This window comes from Bufo gargarizans, chromosome 1 (assembly GCF_014858855.1).
Source record: "Bufo gargarizans isolate SCDJY-AF-19 chromosome 1, ASM1485885v1, whole genome shotgun sequence".
Classification (NCBI taxonomy): Eukaryota; Metazoa; Chordata; class Amphibia; order Anura; family Bufonidae; genus Bufo; species Bufo gargarizans.
This window is the reverse complement of record NC_058080.1, coordinates 414,558,747-414,585,449: the sequence shown is the minus strand read 5'-3', so window position 1 is coordinate 414,585,449 and position 26,703 is coordinate 414,558,747.

The following is a 26,703-nucleotide window of genomic DNA, read 5'->3' as shown; positions in this document are numbered from 1 at the left end:
TGTATTTTTAGGGAGTGCCTAAAACTCTATATATTGTGATTTAACCTAATTTCTTGGGGTAGGGTGTTCCAGAGAATTGGTGCAGCTCAGGATAAGTCTTGGAGCCTGGAGTGAGAGGTTGGGACTATGGTGGATGTCAGTCGTAAATCATTTGCAGAGAGCGTAGAGCACGGGTAGGGTGACAGACAGAGATGAGGGAAGAGATGTAGGGAGGGGGGGTGTAACACTATGGAGAGTTTTGTGTCTGAGAGCAAGCAGTTTAATGTGGATTCTATACTGTATGGGCAACCAGTGCAATGACTGGCACAGGGCTGAGGCATTGGAGTAGTGGTTAGACAGATAGATGACCCTGGCTGCTGCATTAAGGATAGACTGGAGACAGGACAGTCTGGTGAGGGGGAGGCCAATTAATAGTGAGTTACGGTAATCAAAGCAGAAATGGATCAGGGTGACAATGAGAGTTTTGTTGTTTCCATAGTGAGAAAGGGGCGAGATATTCAATATAGGGGTTAAGAAAAAGTGTCAAACATAACTCAGAGACAACGGGCGTGCTGCCTGGGTGTGATGGTAGTGCCACACACTGAGATGGAGATATCTGGTTTAGGTACATAAGCTTAGTAGATGGAGAGATTAAAAGAAGTTCACTTCAATGGTTCAGAGGTTTGCAGACTGCAAAATGCTCACAGTCATGCATGAGGCCCTATTCTGCAAATTTTCACGAAGGATTTCACACCTTTCAATGTCAGGGGTGACAGAGAAAGCTGTGTTCCCACTGCTTCCCAGTTTATTTTTGAATACCACGACTGCTCAAGAGAGTGTAGTTTGATTATATTATTAAATTGCTATTAGAGGAAGTTCCTCAAAGGGGTTATGTTATGATTGATGTAAAAAGTGAAAGTCATACATCATATAGTAAATTGTACATCATATAGTAAATCGCAATCACTTTCTAACAGAGCTAGAACCAGCCCTGTACCTCACATGGGTCCAGAGATCTCCACATTCATTGCCTCAATTGCTCTGCTAGATTTATTTCAAGCTGCCAGCTCAGGAGGTTTGTCCGTTTTGCTGCAGCTCTCTCCCTGTAACTGCAACTGATTTTAAGGGAGGGTTCACATCACGTTTTTTCCCATCCTTTTAACCTATGCAAAAAACGGATGCCTCAGACTGATGCCATACAGTGGCATCCGTTTACCATACAGTTCCATTGTAAAAAAAATAAAGTATATATTTTATTTACCATTATAAACAAAGTATGCACTTTCTACCATTATAAAAAAAGTATACTTTTTTTTGCCATTAGAAAAGAAACAAATGCTTTTTTTTTACCGGATTGTGCAGGATACAAGAATGTGGTGTGCTGCATTTTTGTATCCTTTTTTTGTCAATAACATACTGGAGCCCTTTACTGTTTTATAAAGTTTGTATTTAAAAAAACAGTAATGAGTGTGGGGATTTGCTCTAGTAGACAGCCTAGTGGACGCAGTATAGAGGCAACCACAAAGTCTTTAACTTAAACAGTTCGGTGTTTTATTCACACATAAGGAAAAACAAAAAGTGACATTTAGCTGTCTAGGTGTTTGTTCACACCATGAAAAGTCCACAGAACAAAAACCTTCACCTGGTTTGCAGTTTCTCCACCTGTGGTCCACAACAGGCTTTAGGGGCCTGTTTCTCTGCATGCGGCTCCAGACCTTTTGCACGGCACAAGTTTTCAGATCCCAAAACACACAGGGACTGACAGCGCTCCAGTGTCAGAGAGGAGTAATCCACACCCAGCTGAGACTGCTGGCTGGGTTTGATATAGGCCAGTAAAGACCCGGCCTGGAGCGTGGGGAGAAGCCACCCACCCAGCACTTTGGCTACTCCCAGTAAGAGCCGGCCCGGATCAGCTTACAGCCATACTAAAATAGCAACGTGTCAATCAGCACTAGCTGCCGCTGACACTTAAAAATACTGACTCTTACTTCATTGATGCCAGGAACCTCGTGACACATACCTTCCGTCAATGACGGACCCTTGCGCCTTCCTACATAAGCTAAATAGTGAACTAATGATGACATGGATATACAGTACATTGATCAGCCATAGCATCAAAACCATCTGTCTAAAATTGTGTAAACCTTCCTCATGCCACCAGAACAGCTCTGTCCAGTGAGGCATGGACTCTAATTAAGACTTCTGAATGTGTATAGAGTCCTTTACTGTTTTATAAAGTTTGTATTTAAAAAAAGTAGTGAGCTAAATAGTGAACTAATGATGACATGAATATACAGTATATTGAGCAGCCATAGCATCAAAATCCTCTGTCTAATATTGTGTAAACCTTCCTCATGCTACCAGAATAGCTCTGACCAGTGAGGCATGGACTCTATAAGACCTCTGAAGGTGTTTTATGGTATCTTCCTTGTAGATGTTATCAGAGAATTGCTTAAAATAAGTCCTGTTGGTTTTGAGGTAGGGTCATCATGGGTTTGCCATGAAGCAGTGAGCTTAGGGGCCCTCGAACCTGTTGCTAAGTCACTGGTTGTCATTCCTTGGACCACTTTTTGTTGGTACTATCTAGCCACTACCAACTGGGACCTGACATTTTGTCTAGATATCACAAAGTCACTCAGATCATTATGCTTGCCATTTGTATACTTCCAACACATTATATCCAATTGCTGCATAATATATCCAACCCCTTAACAAGTGTCATTGTCACAAGATAAATGAGTGTTTTACACTTCAGTGGTTTTATTGTTATGGCTGCTTGGTGTAATGTATGTATTGTATATAAAGCATTTTTTGCCCTCATAACTGCTATAGAAAACACATTGTTTTGTATTTTTATTTTATTTGTAGCTATGTACTGTGACCACATGATGTAAAGAAGTGTGCAAAGTCTGAGGCAATGGATGACACAGTCACATAATTATTTTATGTGTTGCTTAACAGTATGATGTTTTCCATGGTTATATTATCTATTGATTATTAACTAAATAACGACCAAGCACTGTACATGTACAACTTTTGGTGATGATCTTTAATACAGAGAGACGTGATTGTATAGAATGGGATGAATGCTCCTGCAATCTAGAAGCAGGTGTGGGTCCCCGGCTGTCAGTTTCCTCATAGTGCTCAATGAGCAGTGGACAGAGAAGGCAATATTTTCACAGGGGTGTCTTGGGTAGAGCAGAGCTGCTTGGTCTTAGCAGACCCTGATGAGCTCTGCCTGTATACAATGTCCCCACAGAGGGCTGTTTTCTTCCATAACTGGGCCCTATTTAGATGCCCCAGTTACAGTGGAAACATGCAAAACACCAAAAAGTAAATGTCCCCCAGAGGTTTTTTAGTGACCTGTTGGGAAAATATTATTTGCCAAAATAAACATTAAAATACATTAAAGAGGACCTTTCACTAGTTTAAAAACTAAAAACTAACTATATCTGTGGGCAGAGCGGCGCCCAGGGGTCCCCCTGCACTTACTAGTATGTCTGGGCGCCGCTCCGTTCGCCCGGTATAGGCTCCGGTGTCTGCAGCTCCCTCTGTTGTACTTGGCAGAGTTTTTGTATTAGGGTTGTCCCTTGCTGCAGCGCTGGCCAATCGTAGCGCACAGCAATCGTAGCGCACAGCTCATAGCCTGGGAGTCCCAGGCTATGAGCTGTGCGCTGCGATTGGCCAGCGCTGCAGCAAGGGACAACCCTAATACAAAAATTAAGTGAGAAAAATCGCCATGTTTGGTACCCAAACCCGAACTTCTTCACAGAAGTTCGGGTTTAGGATCGGTGTTCTGTAGATTGTATTATTTTCCCTTATAATATGTTTATTAAGGGAAAATAATAGCATTCTGAATATAGAATGCATAGTACAATAGCGCTGGAGGGGTTAAATTTTTTTTGAAAAAATTTAACTTACCTTAATCTACTTGATCGCGCAGCCCGGTATCTCTTCTGTCTTCTTTTTTGCTGTGTGCAGGAATAGGACCTGTGGTGACGTCACTCCGGTCATCACATGGGCCATCACATGATCCATCACCATGGTAAAAGATCATGTGACGGACCATGAGATGACCGGAGTAAAGTCACCACAGGTCCTTTTCCTGCACGCAGCAAAAAAGAAGACAGAAGAGAAGCCGGGCTGCGCGATCAATTGGATTAAGGTGAGTTTATTTTTTTTAACCCCTCCAGCGCTATTGGACTATGCATTCTGTATTCAGAATGCTATTATTTTCCCTTATAACCATGTTATAAGGGAAAATAATAATGATCGGGTCTCCATACCGATCATCTCCTAGCAACCGTGCGTGAAAATCGCACTGCAACCACACTTGCGGATGCTTGTGATTTTCACGCAGCCCCATTCACTTCTATGGGGCCTGCGTTGCGTGAAAAACGCACAAAATAGAGCTTGCTGCGATTTTCACGCAATGCACAAGTGATGCGTGAAAATCACCGCTCATGTGAACAGCCCCATAGAAATGAATGGGTCCTGATTCAGTGCGGGTGCAATGCGTTCAACTCACGCATCGCCCCCGTGCGGAATACTCGCCCGTGTGAAAGGGGCCTAAGGGCTTGTTATTTGTGGAATAAGTTTTTGTTTTTAATGATGCAATTTTGGGGTACACATAACTTGCTGATTAACTTTAATTAACTCTTGCTGGGAACGAGATGGGACAGACCAATTTACATGATAATTACGTAGTGCGGGTCGTTATGAATGTGGCAATACTAAATATGTGTAGATTTTATCTTTGCAAATTCCTCCACTGGAAAGCATTTTGTATAATGGAAATAAGGTGTATTTTTTTTATTTGGAACTTTTTTTATTTTATATATTTTTTTTAACTTTTTTAAACAATTAATATTCACACAAGTGGACTGTGATAGGTGATGAACACCAAACCTACTTCCCCTTCTAGAGTAACATTAACCCATATACATAATAGACTACAAAACCAATAGAAGTGCATGTAGTTAAATAATAAATCACTGAGTAGTCACACCATAAGCATGATTATACCATTACAATTGTATTAGACACGTATTAACAACATGATTGGCATACACAAACTGGTTAAAAAGATTAAAAACAACACAGTTGTGGTGGCCAGACAACGAGATAGACATAAAGTGCAAGTGCAAAAATAATAGGATGGTATTAGAAACATAGCATAAGGGCTCACGCACAGGGCTCATGCACACGACTGCATTGTCTGCAAAAACGGATCCGCAAAATATAAGGATGACATTCATGTGCATGCCGTATTTTGCGGAATGGAACAGCTGGCCCCTAATAGAACAGTACTGTCATTGTCTGTAATATGGACAATAATAGGACATGTTCAATTTTTTTGTGGAACGGAAATACGGGCATACGGAAACAGAATGCACACAAAATAACTTCAGTATTTTTTGCGGACCCATTGAAATGAATGGTTCCGCAGACGGTCCGCAAAAAAAAAACGCGTGGACACGGAAAGAAAATACGTTTGTGTACATGAGCCCTAGCAATGTAGCTGTGGAAATATGTTAAATATACTAAATATAAAAAAAATATATATATATAATATAATAAAGATGTATATAAAGAGAAAGGCTATTGATGATATCAACCAAAGTGTGCAATCCCATATCAAGTCAGATAATAGGTGATATTTTGATCGCTTTTAAAATACTTTGCACTATTCCTATAGTGCAAAGTATTTTATTGTCAGTGCTATACTCACATTCACCAGCAGGCTGCATCAGAGAGGCGCAGTCTGCTCCGAGACACCATAGGCAGTCCTGGGGCCTACACTAGTCCCCAGTCTTCCTGAGCTGACATTGGTACCCTGCAATCTTTTTTGTCAGGTGCTGATGGAAGACAGAGGGAGTTCGCTCTATTTGCCCACAGCATGTTAGGGGTTAAACAGCCCAGATCGGCACTCCTGATGTTTCGGGCTTTTAGGGTAGGAGCATGGCTCTCATGTGAAAAGGCGGTGGCCCAGCCATTGGTGGTCACTAAGGGGTTAAAAATAAAAAGCCATAGTTTAAAAATGACTTTAAATTTTTGCTAATTTTCCCCAAATAAAGCAAACAAAAAAACCTATATAACACATAGTTAAAAAAAAAGAAAAAGTGTCACATAAAAAAGGTGCAACATTTTTTCTGACAGTACAACAAATAAAAAAGATAGGTCTTTTAAACCACCATTTGTGCTAAATCATAAAAAAAGTGTTTTGTCATAAAGGCCTTTTCAGGCCTGGTCATTAAAGGGTTAAAGAGAAAAATATAGATTATAGTGAACTTTATTAATATTTTCAGCACTTAAAAAATTTGAAACTATGGAAAATCCCTTTATGAATTTATTTCTCAGTACATGTATACTGCAGCAGGATGTGAGGTATCACGGTTTGCTTGTGTTTGACTCAGGAGCAGACACCATGAACTACAAACATCTTTACATTTGGGAATCTACTAGCTGAGAAGATTTGGAAAAAATGTTCTGTATTATTTGAATATGTGATAGTCAGCAATGTCATGTCACTCAGTGTATCATGCCATCAAGACACTCGCTCGTCCATTACCCGTTACTGTCCCCAGAGCACATACAAATGTCATTTCCTGGCTTCATGCATAAAACATAAAGGAAGATGTGGATAAACATTTGTAAGATACAGAGAAGATGTTGGCAAGGACACAGCAAAATAACAATAAATGGAAAAATGATGTAACGCCCGGTAACACCTTTAGATCAAGTAACTTGCAGAAGAAAGAAACACAACTTCAATTCTTGTTAGAATTAACACTGCAGCCTTATTAGTTTTCTCGTACAGAATTGCAAATTTCTCTCACCTAATTCAGATTTATGCTAAAGCAGAATAAATAGTGGCAACGTTCCAGACCCCAAATAATATACTTGTTAACAAGCATTTTAAGAAAAGGAAACTTCCTTAATAGTTTCTTCAATTTCTTAAGGTACGGTACGAAGAGTCAGCATGGAAAATCTTGTTTTTATAGAAATCCATCTGAGGAATTTGGTAATTGCATGAATTAGTGCCAAGAAGGTCATCAGGAACATATCATAGTACCCACGTCCACCTTCTAATAGCATATGCTTTAGGCTCTGTTCACACTACATTGAAAGCCTTGATATGCCCTCAGAATCCCTTCAGAATTAAATAAAAACTGGATTGGACAATGTTGAAGGGAATTGGGCATCAAGAAATGTACAACTAGGTCATTTAAAAATTTTCATGGAAACCCCTGGAAACACCACTTGGTCCCATTGCCCTTCAATGTTCCTCGTTCTTCCCTCTCTAGTTCACTTTAAGACTCTTTAGACTTTGGGTTACCGTTAGACAAAATACGACTAGAAAAACATTCTTCATCAGAAACCCCTATATCAAACTTTTTGGAAATATTGTACCATCATCATTGGTGCTCAAAGAAAATAGAAACAATATAATTATAGAATTATGAATGGATACAAATTTTGGTTGACACTAGGGATAAGTGATTTGATTCTAACAAATCAATTTGTCTCATTAGCAAGAGTTCTTCACCTATTAGAGGCTGTCTCCACAGGTGAAGAAGAGTGCGCCTGCATGTTGACAGGGTAAGACATCTCGCTCGACCCTAAAAATCTCGTGCCTGTACCACTGCTTCGAACAGTGGCGTGAACACTGAAGCTCTGCTTCTGCTACTGGAGCAGCAACTGTGCATGTGCTGCTCCACTCCTGGGTAGTGACACATGAACAGTTGCTGCTTCTGAAGCAGAGCCTTCGTGCTTGCACTACTTTGGGAATAGTCAGGGGCTAGGTGAGATGTCTGACCCCCTTAGTCAGGGTGGATGCTTCTTCACCTTTGGTGACAGTTCCTCACAGGTGTAGAACTCCTGCTAATGAGACTAATCAATTCATTAGAATCGATTACTTCATTCCTAGTTGACACACAAAAAAAATTTCAACTCTTTTTTAAATTAGGGTACTTTCACACTAGAGGCACAGACCTCCGGCAGGCTGTGCTAGTTCACGCATGCCCCCGGACTACTGCTCTGGCCGCCCCATTAACCATAATGGGGGCGGAGCGGAGTTCTGGCGGCAGCGCAGCAGCGCACGCAGAGAGGCTGCCGGAAAAAAAATAAGTACGACATATAGTACTTTTATTTTGGCGGACTCTCGGCGTGAGCTGCCGTGCTGCCGCAGGAACTCTGCCCCGCCCCAATTATAGTCAATGGAGCCAGAGTTGTAGCCCGGGGGCACGTGTGCACCAGCGGCAGGACGGATCCGACAGGCTGTTCAACCGCCAGAACAGCCTGCTGGAGTCCCTTGCGGCTAGTGTGAAACTAGCCTTATACTATATAAAAAACTGGATGAATAAATCTGCATATTTGGTGTTATCTATATGGATTATTGTCACTGAATTTGTTTTCAGCTTCTGTAAAGTTTTAAGAACAATGTGATCATGAAGGGCTACCAGGCATGGGCCTTTGCTCAGTTACTTTATATTTTATTCTAATATTTGCTTCATGATTTAATATCCATTTGATACATCTGGCATATTCGCTCACAAAAGCATTATTATAAAAAGCAGAGTAATAAATATGTCAAAAATGCAATGAATATTATGTTTGTTTTCTCTCTGGAGGCAGATAACAAAGTATAGACGTGGGAATGAAGAACAGAGCAGATATTACAGGGATGCCACATTTGTATAGATCCTTACAATAGGATTGTCCTTTTGGTAGAATGAATAGCCTCTTATTGCAATAGGCTAGTAACCCTAGTTCCCGTTTGATTATACATTAAGGTTTATTTATGAAGAGTGATATAGAGCTACATCAATTTTCTATTTGTGCTAATGTTTCATATTGTAAACCAGGCACATTTTGAGGTTCAAACTCCACTCTTAAAGCTTACCCTTTGTATAGAAGGGAATTTTTTATTTTTTTTTGCCAATTGCAAACTTATAGCTTAGATTCAGCTTCCAGGCCACATACCACAAAATATTAACTAATAGAACACTAGTGCACACACTTATTAAGTAATATTCTGGGACCTTCCCAGTCTTTCGAGTAAGTTTTTTTGGCCACCCTAAGAGCTCACTGCACATTATAGAGGGCAGCTCTAACAGAGACATCTTTGAACACTCTACCTGACTGATTGTGGCATCTGAGATTAATATTAGGGGGGTTGAGAAAAAAATTTTGTACTTACCTCATCCATTTGTGGCTGAAGAGGCCGCTGCGGCCATCTTGCTTGAAGATCCTGCGCGTCACATCGGCAAACGTGGTGGTGTCATACATCACTGTGCATGAGATCTTGTGTGAGATCTTCAAGCAAGATGGCCACGACATCCTCTTCGCATTCAAATGGATGAGGTAAGTATTATTTTTATTTTTTTTACTGCCATTTCACGGAAAATCGATTAGTTACCACAAAGCACAAGGAAATTTGGTATTGTGGCAACTCAAATTTTTCCTGAAATTCGGATCGAAGTCCACTTCGTCAACTACGATTCACTCAACACTAGTCATATTATACAGTAAAATCACTTATGATTGCTCATTTAGCAATTGTGTGAGCCTGTTTATTCCTGTATCCCAGAATTCACTTTCAAACATCACCAAACCTTATCTTGCTGCTGATTTTGCAGTAATGAGTGTTCTCATGAAAATGTTACAAAACAATATAGATAGACCCTGTTAGGGGAAGGCAACACTAATTAGAGTATGGATGAAAAATGGCATCTGGCTACCTTGCCCAACTTGCCCCTAACCTTTTAGATTAAATTAAAAATCAACCTTTATTGCATTAATAATAAAAAACGTAATAGTACTGAAAAGTGAGTTCAGATTAAAAATCGCCAAGCTAGATGCATTTACAACAGTGAGTGCAGCTAGGGATAGCAGGTGTGCGCTATCTATCTAACCTGCTGTCTATAGTTTTATTATGGTTCACAAATCAGTTCACTTCACTGACTAGGTAAGTATGTATCTGAACATCAGCATGGCATCTAAAACCTAACCACTGCCCCCCAACATGTTTCGCCAGCTGTACTGGCTTCATCAGGGGTAAAGGGCAGAAATGGGCCATTTTTGCCTGTTACCCCTGATGAAGCCAGTGCAGCTGGCGAAACATGTTGGGGGGCAGTGGTTAGGTTTTAGATGCCATGCTGATGTTCAGATACATACTTACCTAGTCAGTGAAGTGAACTGATTTGTGAACCATAATAAAACTATAGGCAGCAGGTTAGATAGATAGCGCACACCTGCTATCCCTAGCTGCACTCACTGTTGTAAATGCATCTAGCTTGGCGATTTTTAATCTGAACTCACTTTTCAGTACTATTATGTTTTTATTATTAATGCAATAAAGGTTGATTTTTAATTCACTCTAAAGGGTTAGGGGCATGAAAATGATCAGACCTTTTGTTTTTTAAGTGCCAATCTAGGTGCATTGCTTTCTTACTGTATCTTACAACTCCATTGTCCAATTCATATCAATCTGAGCATGTTGCTCCTTGCCTTATATTAGGTAGAAAATGGATTGATGTCACCAGTAAGCTCTGACCTATTGCATGAACGTGTTCTACTGGATTGAGGAACAGCACACACAATGGTTGCCTGGGACATTACATTTCTCCAATTTTGCAAAACAGTTATTACACATACGGACATTCATTTTACAGAAACAACCACTGATCACTGATATATAGCTCAAAATCATCTCTGGTTTGGCTCACATGAACTAATATGCATCCTTTTTGCCTTTATACACCCAATGAGTCTCTTCAATGAGAATCAATATCCTCTCTACAGAGATTGCCACCATTCACATCAATCCCTCTGCTATTTAACCGGTAAGCAAGTTTTTGGAGTGTGAGAAGAACCCATAAAAGCACTACTTGTGGCACTATGAAACTGATATGAACCTATGGAGTGTTTGTGTCCATGGAATTGAATTTTTTTTATATTACTTGTTAAAATTATAAACTAGGCCCACTAAACTGTATTGCTATAGTCCTCACAATGCTCCTCTGCCTTGTACTCAGAGGAGACAGTTAAAAAAAATCAGGAAATGATGTGTTCCCTTGTAGCAAAAAATGATTATTAACCTTGTCATTTAGGTGACATAATATTGCACTAGCTGGAATGCACTGTATATTGTGACTCCTTTTATTTCTTGTTCTATGTTTCTTATTCATCATCATATTCCTTCTCATTTGCCTGCCATGTTGTTTACTGTATACATTTGGTGATTTTTAAACAATCCTGTCACAACTGAAGACACCCTATCAGGCCATACAATGTATAATGCTTAATTTTTGCTTACTTTTTTGAATTTGATTGACAGAGCCAGACACTGAAAACATCATCATGCCTGCTTGACCCTGTCATTCAAAGTGGAGAGCGAACGGCAGTTGCAGAAAGAGCAGAGCCTCTAGGGGTAACGGCAATGCCCCTGTTGCTCCTAGAGCTTTATCTGCATATATCAAAACATCATTTTTCTCTCAGAGCCATGTTAGTGGGAGGGGCAAATTGGGCAATTGCCTCCAACCCTTAAAGGGAGTCTGTCAGCAGCACTATACTTACTGTTATTTGGGCCTCCTGTACTAACGAGCACTTCCACAATGTAAGCACTCATCTGTTACAAGTAGAGTTATTTATTCTTTTTTTTTTTAACGAAAGTAAAAGTGTGCCCTGTTGCTCTGGCCCTGGTCAGGGGACCCTTAAAGGGAGTCTGTCACCACATTTTAGCATATTAGACCGATCAAATAGGGTTATATGATTCACCCAGAACTTAAAAACGGTACCTTTGTTGTAGAAAACAGACTTTTCTTTTAGCCGAAAATGAACTTATAAGATTATGTTAATGAGCCCTCTCAAGTGCCCAGGGCGGTGTCTCAATCCTCGGAGCCCCAGGCAGCACCTCCTAAACGGCTCATAACCCCGCCCTCCGTGCGCCTCTGCCCGCCCGTTTACTCCCCTCCGCTGTCCTTTTCCACTGCGGCTGTGCAGTCCAAATCGTAGCGGGCGCATGCGCAATGCGATGCCCGCTCCTGGCAGGGCATCGCAATACATACTGCGCATGCGCCCGCTACGATTTGGACCGCACAGCCGCAGTGGAAAAGGACAGGGGAGGGGAGTAAACGGGCGGGCAGAGGCGCACGGAGGGCGGGGTTATGAGCCGTTTAGGAGGTGCTGCCTGGGGCTCCGAATATTGAGACACCGCCCTGGGCACTTGAGAGGGCTCATTAACATAATCTTATAAGTTCATTTTCGGCTAAAAGAAAAGTCCGTTTTCTACAACAAAGGTACAGTTTTTAAGTTCTGGGTGAATCATATAACCCTATTTGATCGGTCTAATATGCTGAAATGTGGTGACAGACTCCCTTTAAGGGTCCCCTGACCAGGGCCAGAGCAACAGGGCACACTTTTACTTTCGTTAAAAAAAAAAAGAATAAATAACTCTACTTGTAACAGATGAGTGCTTACATTGTGGAAGCGCTCGTTAGTACAGGAGACCCAAATAACAGTAAGTATAGTGCTGCAGTAGCTGGCTTTACTCCCCGCTCCCAGGTCCTCTTATTCTGGTGTCTGTGCTGCTTCGTGTCCTGACTGCATACAGTTTCAGAACATAGTGCGAGTAGGCAAGCACTATAACCTGACACTGTGTGACATTTAGCATTTTGTATGAATTTGGGTGGCTGATTGTGGTCTTTATGAATTTGGGGGCAGATCTTGGGATTGTATAAATTTGGGGGCTGATCTTGGTATTGTATGAATTTTGGGGGCTTATCAGTGGTCTGTATGAATTTGGGGGACGATCTTGGGATTGTATGAATATGAGGACTGGTTTTGGGGCTAAACTTAGGTCTGTATGAATTTGAGGGCTGTTCTGAGATCTTTACAAATTTAAGGTCTTATCTGAGGTCTTGTGAAATTAGGGTCTATATAAATGTGGTGTCTGATGTAGGATCTGTAGGAATTTGTGGGGTGATCTAGGGTTTATATTAATTTTGGGGTTTGATCAGAGGTTTTTATAATTTTGGGATCCAGGGGTCTGTATTAACTTTAGGGTATTGTCTAGGGTTCTGTATTAATTTTTGGGTCTGACTGGAAGGCTCTATTAATTTATGGGTCTATCTAGAGGACTGTATTAGGCTACTTTCACACTAGCATGGATCCGGTTGTATTATGTCTTATACACCCATTATGACGAATTCGTCATGAACTACAATGAAAGTCAATGGGGGACGGATCAGTTTTCTATTGTGTCAGAGAAAACTGATCCGTCCCCATTGACTTACAGTGTTTTGGTGTCTGCCTCCAAAGCGGAATGGAGACAGAACGGAGGCAAACTGATGCATTCTGAGCGGATCCTTTTCCATTTAGAATGCATTAGGGCAAAACTGATCCGTTTTGGACCCCTTGTGAGAGCCCTGAACGAATCTCACAAACGGAAGGCCAAAACGCCAGTGTGACAGTAGCCTTAACTTTGAGGTCTTATCTTGGGTTTGTTTATTTTAAAACTGATTACAATGTCATAAAATGATAAAAAGTAGTGATGCCCGGTGTCTCAGTGGTTAGCACCGGTCCATTGCAGTGCTGGGATCCTAGGTTAGATTCCGTCCAAGAACAACATCTGCATGGAGATTGTATATTCTCTTCATGTTTGCATGGGTTTCCTCCTGGTACTCCGGTTTCCTGCCACTGCCCAAAGAGCCCCATTGGGGACAGCTAATGTCTGCAAAATGCTATAAAATATATCAATTCTATACAAGTGTGTAAAATAAATAAATACCTTTCTGATCCCCGCCGCTCTCCTTCCTCTGCTTCCTGTGTCCTTGCTGATGTCTGTACTTACATGTCCCTCTTGACTCGGACAGGTGACCGCTATGATCAGTGATTGGGAAGGGAGTGGCGAGGATCAGTAAGGTATCACTACTTTTATTATTTTAGACTATTATAAACCGCTTATGAAAAAAACTACATGGCTGAACAACCCCCTTAATTACTAAGTCAGAGGTGTAACCTGAATCTCCTGGGGCCTAATGTAAAATCTATAACAAGCCCCATCTCCAGTGTTTAACACTGCTGCCTTCTTATATGGTAGAAGGGGCTTTACACCCCTGTGAGAAATCGTCATGATCCTCTGGACTAAATGTTGACAAAAAGGAAAGTCAACAATTCAAATCAGTGCAAACCTTCGTCCGTGAGTTACTGGATTAAGGCTGGGGCTACACTATGACTTTTTGTAGCGTGACTGATTGATTTTAAAGGGGTTGTCCGGGTTCAGAGCTGAACTGGCAGCCCCCCTGACAGGAGCATCGGAGCAGTTCATGCTCCGATGCTCTCCCTTGTTCAGCGCTAAATTGCACAGGGCAAAGGCATTTTTTGGAGATCCGGTGACTTACCGGGGCTCTCCATGGGGCTGCCAGGAAACCCGGTGATGTCACTGGCACTGATGGGCAGGATTTAGCGCTACCCTAGCCAATAAAAGGGCTAGGGCAGAGCTAAAGCCCACCCATCAGAGCCAGTGACGTCACTGAACACACTGCCGGGCGGAAGTTTCCGCCCGGCAGTGTGTTATTAAAAACAAAAGAACCCGTGCCCTGCGCGATTTAGCGCAGGGCAAGGCAGCGCATCGGAGCATGAGATGCTTCGATGCTAGCCTCAGGGGGGCTGCCTGGGTGAAAATAAGGGTATGTCCAGGTTCAGCTCTGAACCCAGACAACCCCTTTAACTATTGAGCTACAGCACTAGAAATCAGCACAGCTGTTCTCTGTATAAGGCTACTTTCACACTGGCGTTTCTGGGACTCTCACAAGCATCCCAAAATGGATCAGTTCAGCTCCAATGCATTCTGAATGGATAAGGATCTGTTCAGAATGCATCAATATGGCTCCGTTGCACCTCCATTCCGCTCTCGAGGCGGACACCAAAACGCTGCTTGCAGCGTTTTGGTGTCCGTCTGACGATGCGGAGTCAAACGGATCTGTTCTGACACACAATGTAAGTCAATGGGGACGGATCCGTTTTCACTGACACAATATGGTGCAATTGAAAACGGAGCCGTCCCCCGTTTTGACTTAGACTTTTTTTAAAAGAATAATGCAAATGTATCCATTCTGATCGGATACAAGCGTTTGCATTATCGGTGCGGAGCCGTCTGTGCAGATACAAGACGGATCTGCACCGAACGCGGGTGTGAAAGTAGCCTAACACCGTCTGACCTGAATAAATGGGACTATATTGTTGTGACAGCATTCAAACATTGACGGCCCTGTTTTTTATTTTGCACAGGGCGACTCTTTGTCTAAAACCAACCCTGTTCAGTAACAATAGATATTTCAGCAGGCGAAAGGTTCATCTTTTTCCGCATTAAACTAAACTAAAAAATACTTTTGGTCTCAAGGTTCAGCCCCTTTCCTACCAATGACCCCTGCTTGAGGAAATCACATTTGGATGTATTAAGCCAGCCTTGCCTAATAACCCTTGCAGAGACCATATTGATTTTCTGAGAGGGAGTTTATGAACTAAATAAACTTGAAGTTGGTGTCTTAATAAACTGCTCCTTTCAGTCTGTCACATTTAGTTACAGTACTATGCAGTTTAGGCGGCTGTGGAGGTGCGGGGAGAGAGGCTAATTCTGCTACAGATTGTTCACAGCAGGGTCTCCAAATTAGCCCTTTGTTTTGTAATGCCACCTTGCCTGGGCTTGCTTTGAGCACACTTCTCAGTTTTACCCTAATGAGTTGCAACACTGATAATGTGCCTGATGATCTTTCATTGATTTCACTATCACTTGCTTGTCTGGTAATTGATCCGTTGCTGAGCCTCTAGTTAATTATATCGGCTTTGACATGGCCCAGTCCTTTGGGAATCTCAAGTCTTGCAGAATAACAGTTTTAATAAAACAGTCTATTACTGCAGCAGGTGCTCCTCACTGCAGAATATTGGTGCGCGTATATAATATATATGTAGGGACGTGTACCCGTCTGTCTGCATGTGTGTGCCTATACTTATATCCATTCACAGACTAGTACTGCATGATACGGAACAGTAAAGGCGAGGAGTGGCGAGTAGTGAGGGGAGGTGTACAAGATAGATGGAAAAAGAGACAGGGACAGAGAGAAGGAGGGGGAGTGATGCAGGGGAGAGGAGATAGGAGGAAGCCTGCTATTGACAGTGTCCTTAAGCCTCCCTCAAATAACAGCCATTAGTGGGAAGGTCAGGAGCTGAGCAGGCAGCTTGACAGAAGCATTGAGTGCCACTTCAGAAATCAAGAGGCTAGCAAATTTTAGAGGGAGTTTAAATGGCTAATATCTGGCTGTGAAAGCACAGCCACTGTTGGCACAATTGACTTACAGATTTCTCCCTTTTTCATATTAGTATATATATATATATATATATATATAGTTATATGTCTCAGTATGGCTCCGTAATCATAGTATTGGTACAACAAAAGAGCTGTGCTATGCATTGATCTGTCAATTTTAGATCGCTTAATTGTATACAACGCCATCCTTTCTAAACTGTATATGTGGCCTCTTATATACATTTTTATCAAAATGCATAAACCCACTCAACACGTCAAGTATGCCTCTTTCGAGCGGTTACTAGTGCCCAGGGGGGCATAGCCCGACAGCAAGGGTGCTGTTGGACTGCTGGGTCACGCTGCCTGCGGGCAGTGTGTTGTGGTGGCGGCAGTGCACCAAGTTAAGGTAGGTACCCATTTAGAAGAAGCAACCTTGACGTGGTGAGCGGGACTATGCATTTGATCAAAACTTATGCAAATGCTTAACATACGGTTTGTTAATGACGGCGTCGTATATGGTTAATTATGTCGAGAAGCAACGTAAACAACGCTGAGAAGCAGCAGCTCAATGCATAGCTGTGTTATTATTAGAATGTCATTTATATTTTACATTTCTTCACAATGTATTAGGTCTTTATATTGCTTTATGACAATTGTTTGGGCCAAGTCTTCTCGTTTTGTGTGTGTGTGTGTATGTATGTGTATGCCTAATGGTAGTGAACTGGAGGAAAGTTTAACAGAAAAGCTTTCAAGCACTGTAGGATGGTGAGAGCAAGGCACATTTGTGTCAACACGGTGTAGCTTTTCTCATCTCTCCTCATTGTGTACTAATGACACTGAACAGTCACACTAGCTTTTTGCTGCTGTCTTTGTTTGTTTTACAGACTGTAGATGCTAGCTTTATTGTTATGTCCAGCATGGGGGGGAAAGTGCTGCTTCTCTGTCGATTTGTCCTACTGCCTGTCTGTGTGTTTTATTAGGAGACAAATCTACTTTGACTCTCTTTTTGAAGGAACTTTTAGAGGAGATGCCCATACTTCTCTATGGCTGTTGTTTAACACTATGATGTCTGGGGCACTGACAGGCCAAAGGTATCACCGGGGTCAGAGTTTAATCCCCCCCCCCCAGTACTGGCCCTGCTGACACTTTTCACAATTCCCTTTCACTTAGCGGCATGTTTATGTTGTTTTGCTTGTTTCTTTGTTTTGTTGTTCCTGATATTATTTTACATGGATTATCTCTTCTGTGTATTTTGTGTTTGTATACTCTGCAAATGTACCCAAAAAAAAAAGGAAGAAAAAAAAAAAAGCTCTTGTTTTATTGTTTATGATTTCGCCTGCATATAAATCTTTTGTATCGACAACTTGGCGCTTGATAAATCAGTGAAATATTTTCTCTATTGTTTATTGGCAAGTCAGTAGATATTTTTTTTAGCACAATTAAATTTTTATTTTTTACAGCAGGGGATGAAAGGAATAGTAAAAGAAAAGAGTGAAGTACAAAGTGTGGTGTGGCACTGACAAGTGTCAAATGTGGCATTCTTAACTTGACAGATTATTGAAGAAAAGCAGGAGATTAAAACCAAGAAAGGCTGCAGAAGGGCCAGAGCCCTTTCCCTCCCAACTGCCTGTGATCAGTGACTGTGTGTGCGCGTGTGTCTGTGTGTATATGGGCATCTGTAGACTGCGAGAGGTTAGTGCAGGATGTCATTTGGTGCCTGACAGTGGAACAGTGCAGTTGACTCCCGTGCTCCTCTAACCAGTGACATCCTTAATGCTGTTCCTTGGTCTCAGGCAATTCTTTTCTCTTTTAGTGCTACATGCACACCTGACAAGCAGCTGTTAGACTGAGCAAAGAGGAGCCTTGGGGAGTCACAGTCCATGCATAAATGATAGGGGTATCTGTGAGGAAGGTGCAAAATAAGCTTTGCATCTCTCACCCCCCCACCATCAGCAGCACATCCCTCCTTGCTACTTCACCTCCCACCCACCCCTTCCTCATCCTCTCCTACCCTTTTTTTACTCTCTTTCCCTAAATGAAATGCAGCCTACATGCAGCTCTGTAACTACTCCACACTTGTGCTACTGAATGCCAAGAGGCTCAAAAATCCATCTTCACTTTTCAGTCAGAAGAAGCAGAAGTGGATGTGAGAGAAAGAGACATACAAAGAGACAGACAACGAGATAGGAGGGCGAGAGACCGGGCATTCAGAGACTCTTGTCCTGACAACTCCATGCAGTTCGGAACGAGGACACCGGCAAGCGAGCCTGGGTACATGGGGGCATGGCAGAACTGTGATGCCAATCTTCTCTTCAGAATGTCCCAACAGGTGAGTGCCTGCTTTCTGCTTACTTGGAGTTTTGCAATCTTTGAAGCTACCTATTATTTCTTTATCGTATAGATTACAATTTAGACATGTATCTTACTTTTCAGTTAAAAGATGACTTGGGACGTTGGTGTTGGTGTTATTGTTTTACCAGCGTCTCTCGTGTATGTATTCATATATTAGGTCATGCAGAGGGCTTACTTATGAATGAAGTGCTACCTGAAAATACCGTTACTTACTAGTTGTGATTTTATGGACTTGTAGAGAAAGGGGGAAGTGAAAAACCAAATGAAATTTAGATGCAATGCAAAACAATTAGCCCGTAGCATCCTTTCTGCGAAAGTAATCAAAACTGGAATTAAAACCACATCCACTCTTTCCTTCTTCCTTTCACTGATTTTGCAGTGATAGAAATTTGAGGGGCCCCTCTCCTAGGATCTTAATTGACTTCATGTGGTTGAACACAGCTTCCCCCAGTACTCAGATGAGCTGGACTGCTGTGTTGTTTAAACTGCTCAAGGCTCAGAGTGGATGGTTCATAGCTCAAGCAGTTAAGCTGTTCTTTTAATATTTCTTTTTCAGTTCGTTTTTTTTTTATCCTTCCTTTCTTGTCTTTCAGTGTTCTGTTCATCTTATTGTCCGCATTTACTTTTTCTGTTTACCCCTTTCATCCAAAGTCTCCTACATTCTTCAGCACATATACATAATCACTTCTCTCCCCCTGCTTCTCTCACTCACACTGCAAGGCCAGGTCTTGGCGTCCTCCCCAGAGCCTTTCCTGCACTGGGGGCCGCCTTAAAGGCATCTTGGTATGCTGCTATTGACGGGAAAGCTGAAATGTTATTGCGAGGCCAGTAACAACTGATAATTAATCACACAAGCCGGTGTCTCTGTACCATGCACATGGTGTTACGCAGGCTGCAGGCTGCCCTATCTGTTCTATTACATTTAAGTGTGGGATTAAATATATAAAAAGTTAACTTTATGACACATAGAAGAATTAAATTACTATATAGGTGAATATTCGGTTACTTTGCTGTTTGCATGAGAAACAACCTGACATTTTTGCGATATTTTTTTATGTATTTCTTTCACATGAAAACTTTTAAAAAAAAATTAATTGATCAAGATCTTTCGTAACTTGCAATATATAAATGGTTAATCCTCCTAAAGTACGAAAGTAAGAAATCGGATATTCTTTTTAAATGTAATAGACCAGATAAAATTTACAAAGGGCAAAGAGCATTAACCCCTTAAAAGTGTAGGTCATAAAGATTTAATAGCTGCACATATTTTAACAAGGCATATTTTGGTATCTCCTGTAGAGGGACCCTGATTACTACTGATAATACAGTAAGCTGATATGAATCACTAACGAACATGAACCTGGACAGAGAGAGTAATTCTTAAATATGCTCACAAAACTTGAAGGTAATGCATAGTGATGCTGAACAAACCCATATAAATAGCACTACTATACTCATATATTTTCAAATTCCACTGCACGTCCATAGGTATGCATTACTAGAATGATGGACCAAGTATCTAGGCATAACATTTGTTTTTTATAAATCATAGGTATCCACGTTCCATTAAAAAAATTAAAAAAAATTATCCATATATCAACAAGGGCAGAACATCCCCAAACCGTGCAAATTCATGCATTTTGTGTTATAGGTTAACTAGGGTTTATAGGGGTCTTCTAAGGAGGGATAGTAAATCTAAAATACAGTTACTTAATTGAATCCATATACTGATCAATAGACAATATATGTCTATTGAGTCAGTTGTCAATGTGTACTATTGCCTGGTGGGAATGAATACAAAACCAAAGATAAAGAATAAAAGCAATATTAGTAATGCTAGAAAACATCTGGGAAACAAACTAAAAGAAAATTAGGATTGTGGTTGGATGAGAGGATGAAAAGTCTTCTTAAATTTGTTCCGGTCTTGGAGATTAAAAAGCTGAGAGAATTGGGACAACTTTTATTATGGGTTTAATAGTTTGCTACTTGTTTTTTGGCAGCGAACAAACATTATGTGAACTAATGCTAGACACGTGTATAAGCATTTTTTTTTGCTTGTTTTACATTAATGCAGCCGTAGAAAAAAAAATTGGTAGAAATACAGAATTTTGACAATTTCTAAATTTAGCAGTTAAGAGATATAAATTCATTTGCATTCATTGACATAGTTTAAAAGTTAGGTTTTCTTTTACCTACAAAAATGTGCATTTTTGTTTGTTTGTGTCGACCTGTTTGAATACAGTGGACTTATGGAACCTTAAATACTTATCTGCATTCCATCAGGTGTATCCTCCAGAATTCACTTGTCAGCTACAGCAAATGAATTGGCTGCAAAGGAATTTACAGATTAGCTTGATTCATTGTCGAGGAAATAAATATGGTACATAATTCAAAGCTTCCATCTGGCAATACAAAAAAAATGGAGTGAAAAATTGCAGTTTTGTTTCAGGTGCTTATGTGACACAGCATCATTTGTAAAGGGTTCTTTTTCCCTTCAAATTGTGTGAAATTTAGTTTTAAGCTCACTGGCGTAGAATCTTACAAAATTATATATAGTTAAATAATTTAAAAAAAGAAAACATTTGTAATACAGCCATCTGCTTAGCTTTCATTACCCTCCAACATTATATTTTTAACTATTTTCTCTCTGTAGAAACCTAAAACCCCCACTACACTCGGAACAGTTAAAGTCTCTTCATAACATTGAAGTCTAATGTGTTTATTTTTACAATGTAAATGATAACTCCCCAGTAGAATTTTTTGGGCCTCTCAGTCTTCTCTATTCCATAGACGAAGAAGAACACTAAATATTTTTAAGGTCTTCCAACTCATCATCTTGTTCACTGCAGTCACATTTTTCAGCACCAAAATAACTGATAACCTAAAAGGGCATTTTGTGAACTGTGTTTAAAGGCGGTTGTTTGGGGTCACTTTGATCGATGACAAGTAGAGAATGACCAGAAACTGCCTGCATGTCCATCCCTGACTTATGCCTGGTCACCCCAACCTCTCTTGTCTTCATCTGGTACAAATATGCAGGGGCAAATAGCAGAAGGGTGATTGAAAGATGCAGGAACTAAACCTGTGATGTGATAGATGAGAGGTAAAAAAAAAAACAGCTAAGAAAAGTAATTTGAACAGATGACAGAATTTTAACATATTTCTTTACACTTTGGATATAACAATTTCCCTCTATTTTTGGCTAAAATGTACTTTTTAGATGAGCACATTTCACAATGTAAAACAATTTAAATCGAAATTTCAGGTTCATTAAAAGCTAAATGGATGTATATTGTTTTAACAAAAGTGATCAATCATTTTTCATTCGTTACTTGTCAATTAGTAGCGTTGATAAGGATGATTAGTTACTAGGACATATGTAAAAGCAGTTGAAATCTATTATTACTTTTAAGCATTTAAACCAAAAAAACCTTCTTACAGTATTGTTGATCACTAATTTTACCTGTAAAAGAAAAAAAAAATTCAGAACAAATAAACTGGATGAATATCTAGAACGAATATCTAGAGCGATACATACCTATCAAAAAAGATAGCTAGATAGATGATAGATAGATAGATAGATAGATATATCATAGATACATAGACAGATAGATGTGAGATAGATAGATAGATAGATATCAAATAGGTAGTTATAGATAATTGGTACAAAAAAAACAGTGCAAAACATTTTATATGTAACACACGTATAGTTGAAGCAGAAGAGCATAATCTACCTTGTACGTAGCATTAAACTACAACAAATGTGATTTCATTAGTGCACTGCATTTCAGGAATGTAACCTATACTGGTAACCCTATAAATTTCAATTCCGGTAATTAACAATGATATCTTACAGGAACCCTTTGCTTGCCGTATTGAATTACACCCTACTGTAATGTCTTCTTTGGCCTACTTTCGACATGTGCTGCATGCTTATACAGTCAATCCGTCCATGGCCAGAGGCGTTCTACTCTGTGATACAGGTGTATTCAGGCAAGAGATGGTTAAATTGAGGAAACCTCCCTCTGCTCAATATACATTAAAAACATGCCTCACTACATTAGAATAAGGACAGCAACCACATATTCGCCATAATGAAAAAACAAAAGCAGCTCTATATTGTTATGTAACATCAGGCTAATTTGATCATGACTGACATCATATTTCCTTACCAAGCCAAGGTGTTAGATATCACTAGGGGCTGAGTAGTAACTTACAATATGAAAAAATACAGTCATGAGGTATGTTTGAAGGCTTGCAGGCTGCGTTCTACCATCGTCACATTTTTGTCATGTTTTACTTGTGCATTACTTTAGATCGTCTTATGCATTTTATCACTATCTTGTAATCACAAGGTATCATGTAATTATGTTTCTGTCAACATTTATCCACTGGACTTGAAAATTGACCAGCCCCTTTTTTTAATGCTGAAAATTTTACTGAAAAATTTTCCACATAAATATAATTTTTCTCAATTAGTTTTTTTTTTTTTTAGTTTTCAACTGTGTTTTAAAATAACACCCAAAAATCATAATTTTAGCACTTGTTATGTATATCCTCCTAGCACACCTAATAATATGTTATATTTCCACAATGATTATTGTATTGATATAGTTTTACCGTCCAGTTCTGCAACATTGGTACTATTTCTATGACTGAAATACCGGATCTTCCTGCGTATGCAAATTAGAACAGGTAAATGCAACGCACTGAGCATATGATCCAATGACTTTATCTGCACATCGAGTACTATGACTGTTAATGTTGATGTTTTCGGTTACACATAAGGTAAAAATTAGGTAAAAACATGAACTCCATTATGACGGAGGTTAAAACATGAAGTCCATTACGACAGATGTTCCAGCATCCACTCTTGTTTCATGAAAATCTCCTTTGAGAATATTGGAAGTATAGGTGTGTGCTCAATCTGTCCCCATCATATTTCTGTGGAAAGATAAAGTCTAATACTGACACATTTCATATATTTCATTCAATTCTTACAATTTCTGCTTTAACATTACTGTGTTTCCCCTAGTCGTATCATGTCAGGATACCCAAACTGACAAAAATGTTAATGTGAGACAGCGGTCTGACATATACTTAGCATGCTGCGAAGACTCACATGCAAATGTGCCGCTTTGTAATAGATTGTCTTCTGATTTCATTTTCCAATATTTCATTTTTTTTCCTTTCATATTCTAGACAGTGTCTGGCATTTGTATACTAGTTCTTATTCTGTTACCTCTTCACCCGTAACGTAAAGATTGTGCACTAGAGTCTATGGCATTATAATAGGGTTAAAACATGAGAAAATATGTATTTGTTCCCTTGCCGGTACTATATTTATAATCTGTTGTAATTGGAACTGGTTGTAGTGCATTTATGTGGCACTCCTTATGTTTTATTCGTCTTTTATTAAAGAGCACCAACATATTCCACAACACTGTACACCAGTCTCTGACTTCAGTGCGAATAGCAATTTCCCTATCTCACATACACAATTTCATGGGAAGTTACGTGTTGCTTTTAGTGATAAAGCATGGTGTATCTACCAGTGGTTGTTGAATATGTATTACTAAAGGTCTTCTGGACCATACTATTCTATTTATGTCATATTGAATAAGATCTATTCATATCAAACCAGAAGGTTCTTCTACACAGAAGCCGCCAACTTGTCCTATATAGTAGCTGGTCACGATAGTGATGCTTTGTAGGTAGCCCCAATCTATGGAAACATTACGCTTGGCTTCCTTTATGTTGTGAAGTCCAGTTTTAAATAGTATGGCTATAGAATGAGGTGAAGTCTACCATATTGTATATGATTTTGTTTCTCACTCGATCATTGTGATTTGGCATTTTAAGTATTCTCTTGCATCCAAAATGTCTTCATTTGTCTATTTATTTATTTTATTCCTTACCTTAAAATCGTATGTGTTATCCTACGTCACCATTTGCTTCTGTTTCCTTATCCGACTTTTTTACCATATAGTAACCAAGATGCAACGTTGTTGTTGTATATTGGACAGTTGAACATTATATTTCCATCATATGTCAAGAAGATATAATGCATCCACTGGATCACTTGCCAACCAGTTACCAGATATGATATTCTTTCTTAAAAAGTTGAGGCTTAAAGACTACTGGTGGCCACTAATAACAGAGAAAGCTGTAGACATCTGGTCGAGTAGACTATGTACTATTCCTAGACCATAGATGATCCCTGACCTCACTGGCCAATGGTTTTACAACAAACATGGTTGGCTTACTCTATGTAGAAGAGTTTTGTATCTTTATATCTATCTGTACAGTATTGGTTTCACAAGATCCAAGATTGGTTCATGAAATTGTTGGTGTGTCTTGTTTACAGTATGCTATGTAGAGTGGATAGTGTACCTATGGGTGAGCACACTTTAAATTAGTGATTGCCTTTATATTGACTGTTATAAAGAGTGGAGTGAGGAGTAATTTTGGAAATTGTGCATAGAAGGATGTGTATGTCACTGTGATCTTAATGTGTGCACCCAATAGGTGCTTCATTTATTTTTGCCCAGAGAAACGTGATGACTTCTGGTCAACGTGTTCTTTACCTGGTACTTAGTACTAACAATAATGCTATTTTAAAGGGGCACTGAGCTGTTTCTTATGAATTTCTGTTGCAGTCAGCATTAACCTGCTCAAATGAATCCTCACTTCCCACAGTAGTTTTATTGTAAGCATCTACCAAGTAGATATTTGAAGTAGTGACAGGTTCCATGCATCTCTTTATGTATGAGATTGAATACATTGGGTTCTTTGCTAAACATATCATTACAAATAAATAGGGCCTACTTGTTGTGTTCAGGCTTTTTATGTAGTCATGCATCATATTGTTTGTAGGGATACTGTATGTCCCTACTCTTAGGAAGGCCCCTATTTTTTCCATATGCTCACAAGCTGCTTGTCTGAATTTACCTTCAGTATGTGGAGTTGATATTTAAGGAATTAGGCTACAATGCCCTATGAGCAAAACAATGGGGTTGTGACCATGGTATACAGAAGTATTTAATGGCAGTAGATTTACTTTGTAATTCATATTTATAGAGGGGGAGATAAATCAGATGAATGGATAGCAGTTGCATTATTTATGCCAATTAGACCCTATGCTTGTTCCTAAATGGAAAGAAACAACTCAATATCTTCATACATAAAGTTAGTATCTTAGCACGTCTGTGACGCCATTCTTTAAATTGCTGTTGTGGCATGGTTATACGGTACTGCATAGCTTTTCTGAGGGAGATATAGTGATTTGTCAGTGAACCATAGAACATGTCCTGGTGTTAAACAAACCTTTGGGATGGCAAATCAGTGTTAATATATGTAATAAAAGTATAGAAACGTATGGAAATTGGACTAAAAGGAACAGAACTGATTATTGTCTTGCTAATATAGGAAATGTTTGACTTAACCTCATGTTTGCCAAGGCTTTATCTACAAGCTCCTTAGGTGGATAGATGCCTACACAGAATATCATTTTACACCACACTGATCTATCACAACGCATTCATACATTTTTTTCATAGAGGGTATAAACATCTAAATCTGAAGTCCTACCAGTATGTTACCTTTATTTTGCCCATCAACAGAAAAGTTAAGTTCGACACCATGCTCCTCCGTAGGTTTTACAAGGACTTGTCATAAAGGCATTATATTACCTCAGCTTCCTTTCAAACTAAACAAACTATCTCCACCACTCAATTAAACCAGTTTGCACGTGCAGTTTGTTTTCTCTTTGGCTTTTTATGACGTTCTAGCTTTTTGATAGGAAGTTGAAGTAATGTGATGTGTCTACACAAGGAGGGTTATCCATGTTTAGGACATAAGTGCATTTCCTAGGCACCTTATTACGTCAGGGTTTCTTAAGAAGTATAGCAGACTTAGATTTTATTGCCTTAACATAACTTAAAGAGTTCTCCAGCTATATCTTTGCATTGGTGGGGTCCCAGGAGTTAAGTTCACCTTAATTGCTTCCACTTGTCAGACTTTACCAATCTCACTTTCTGTCACGTTGTAATGTGTAATAAAAA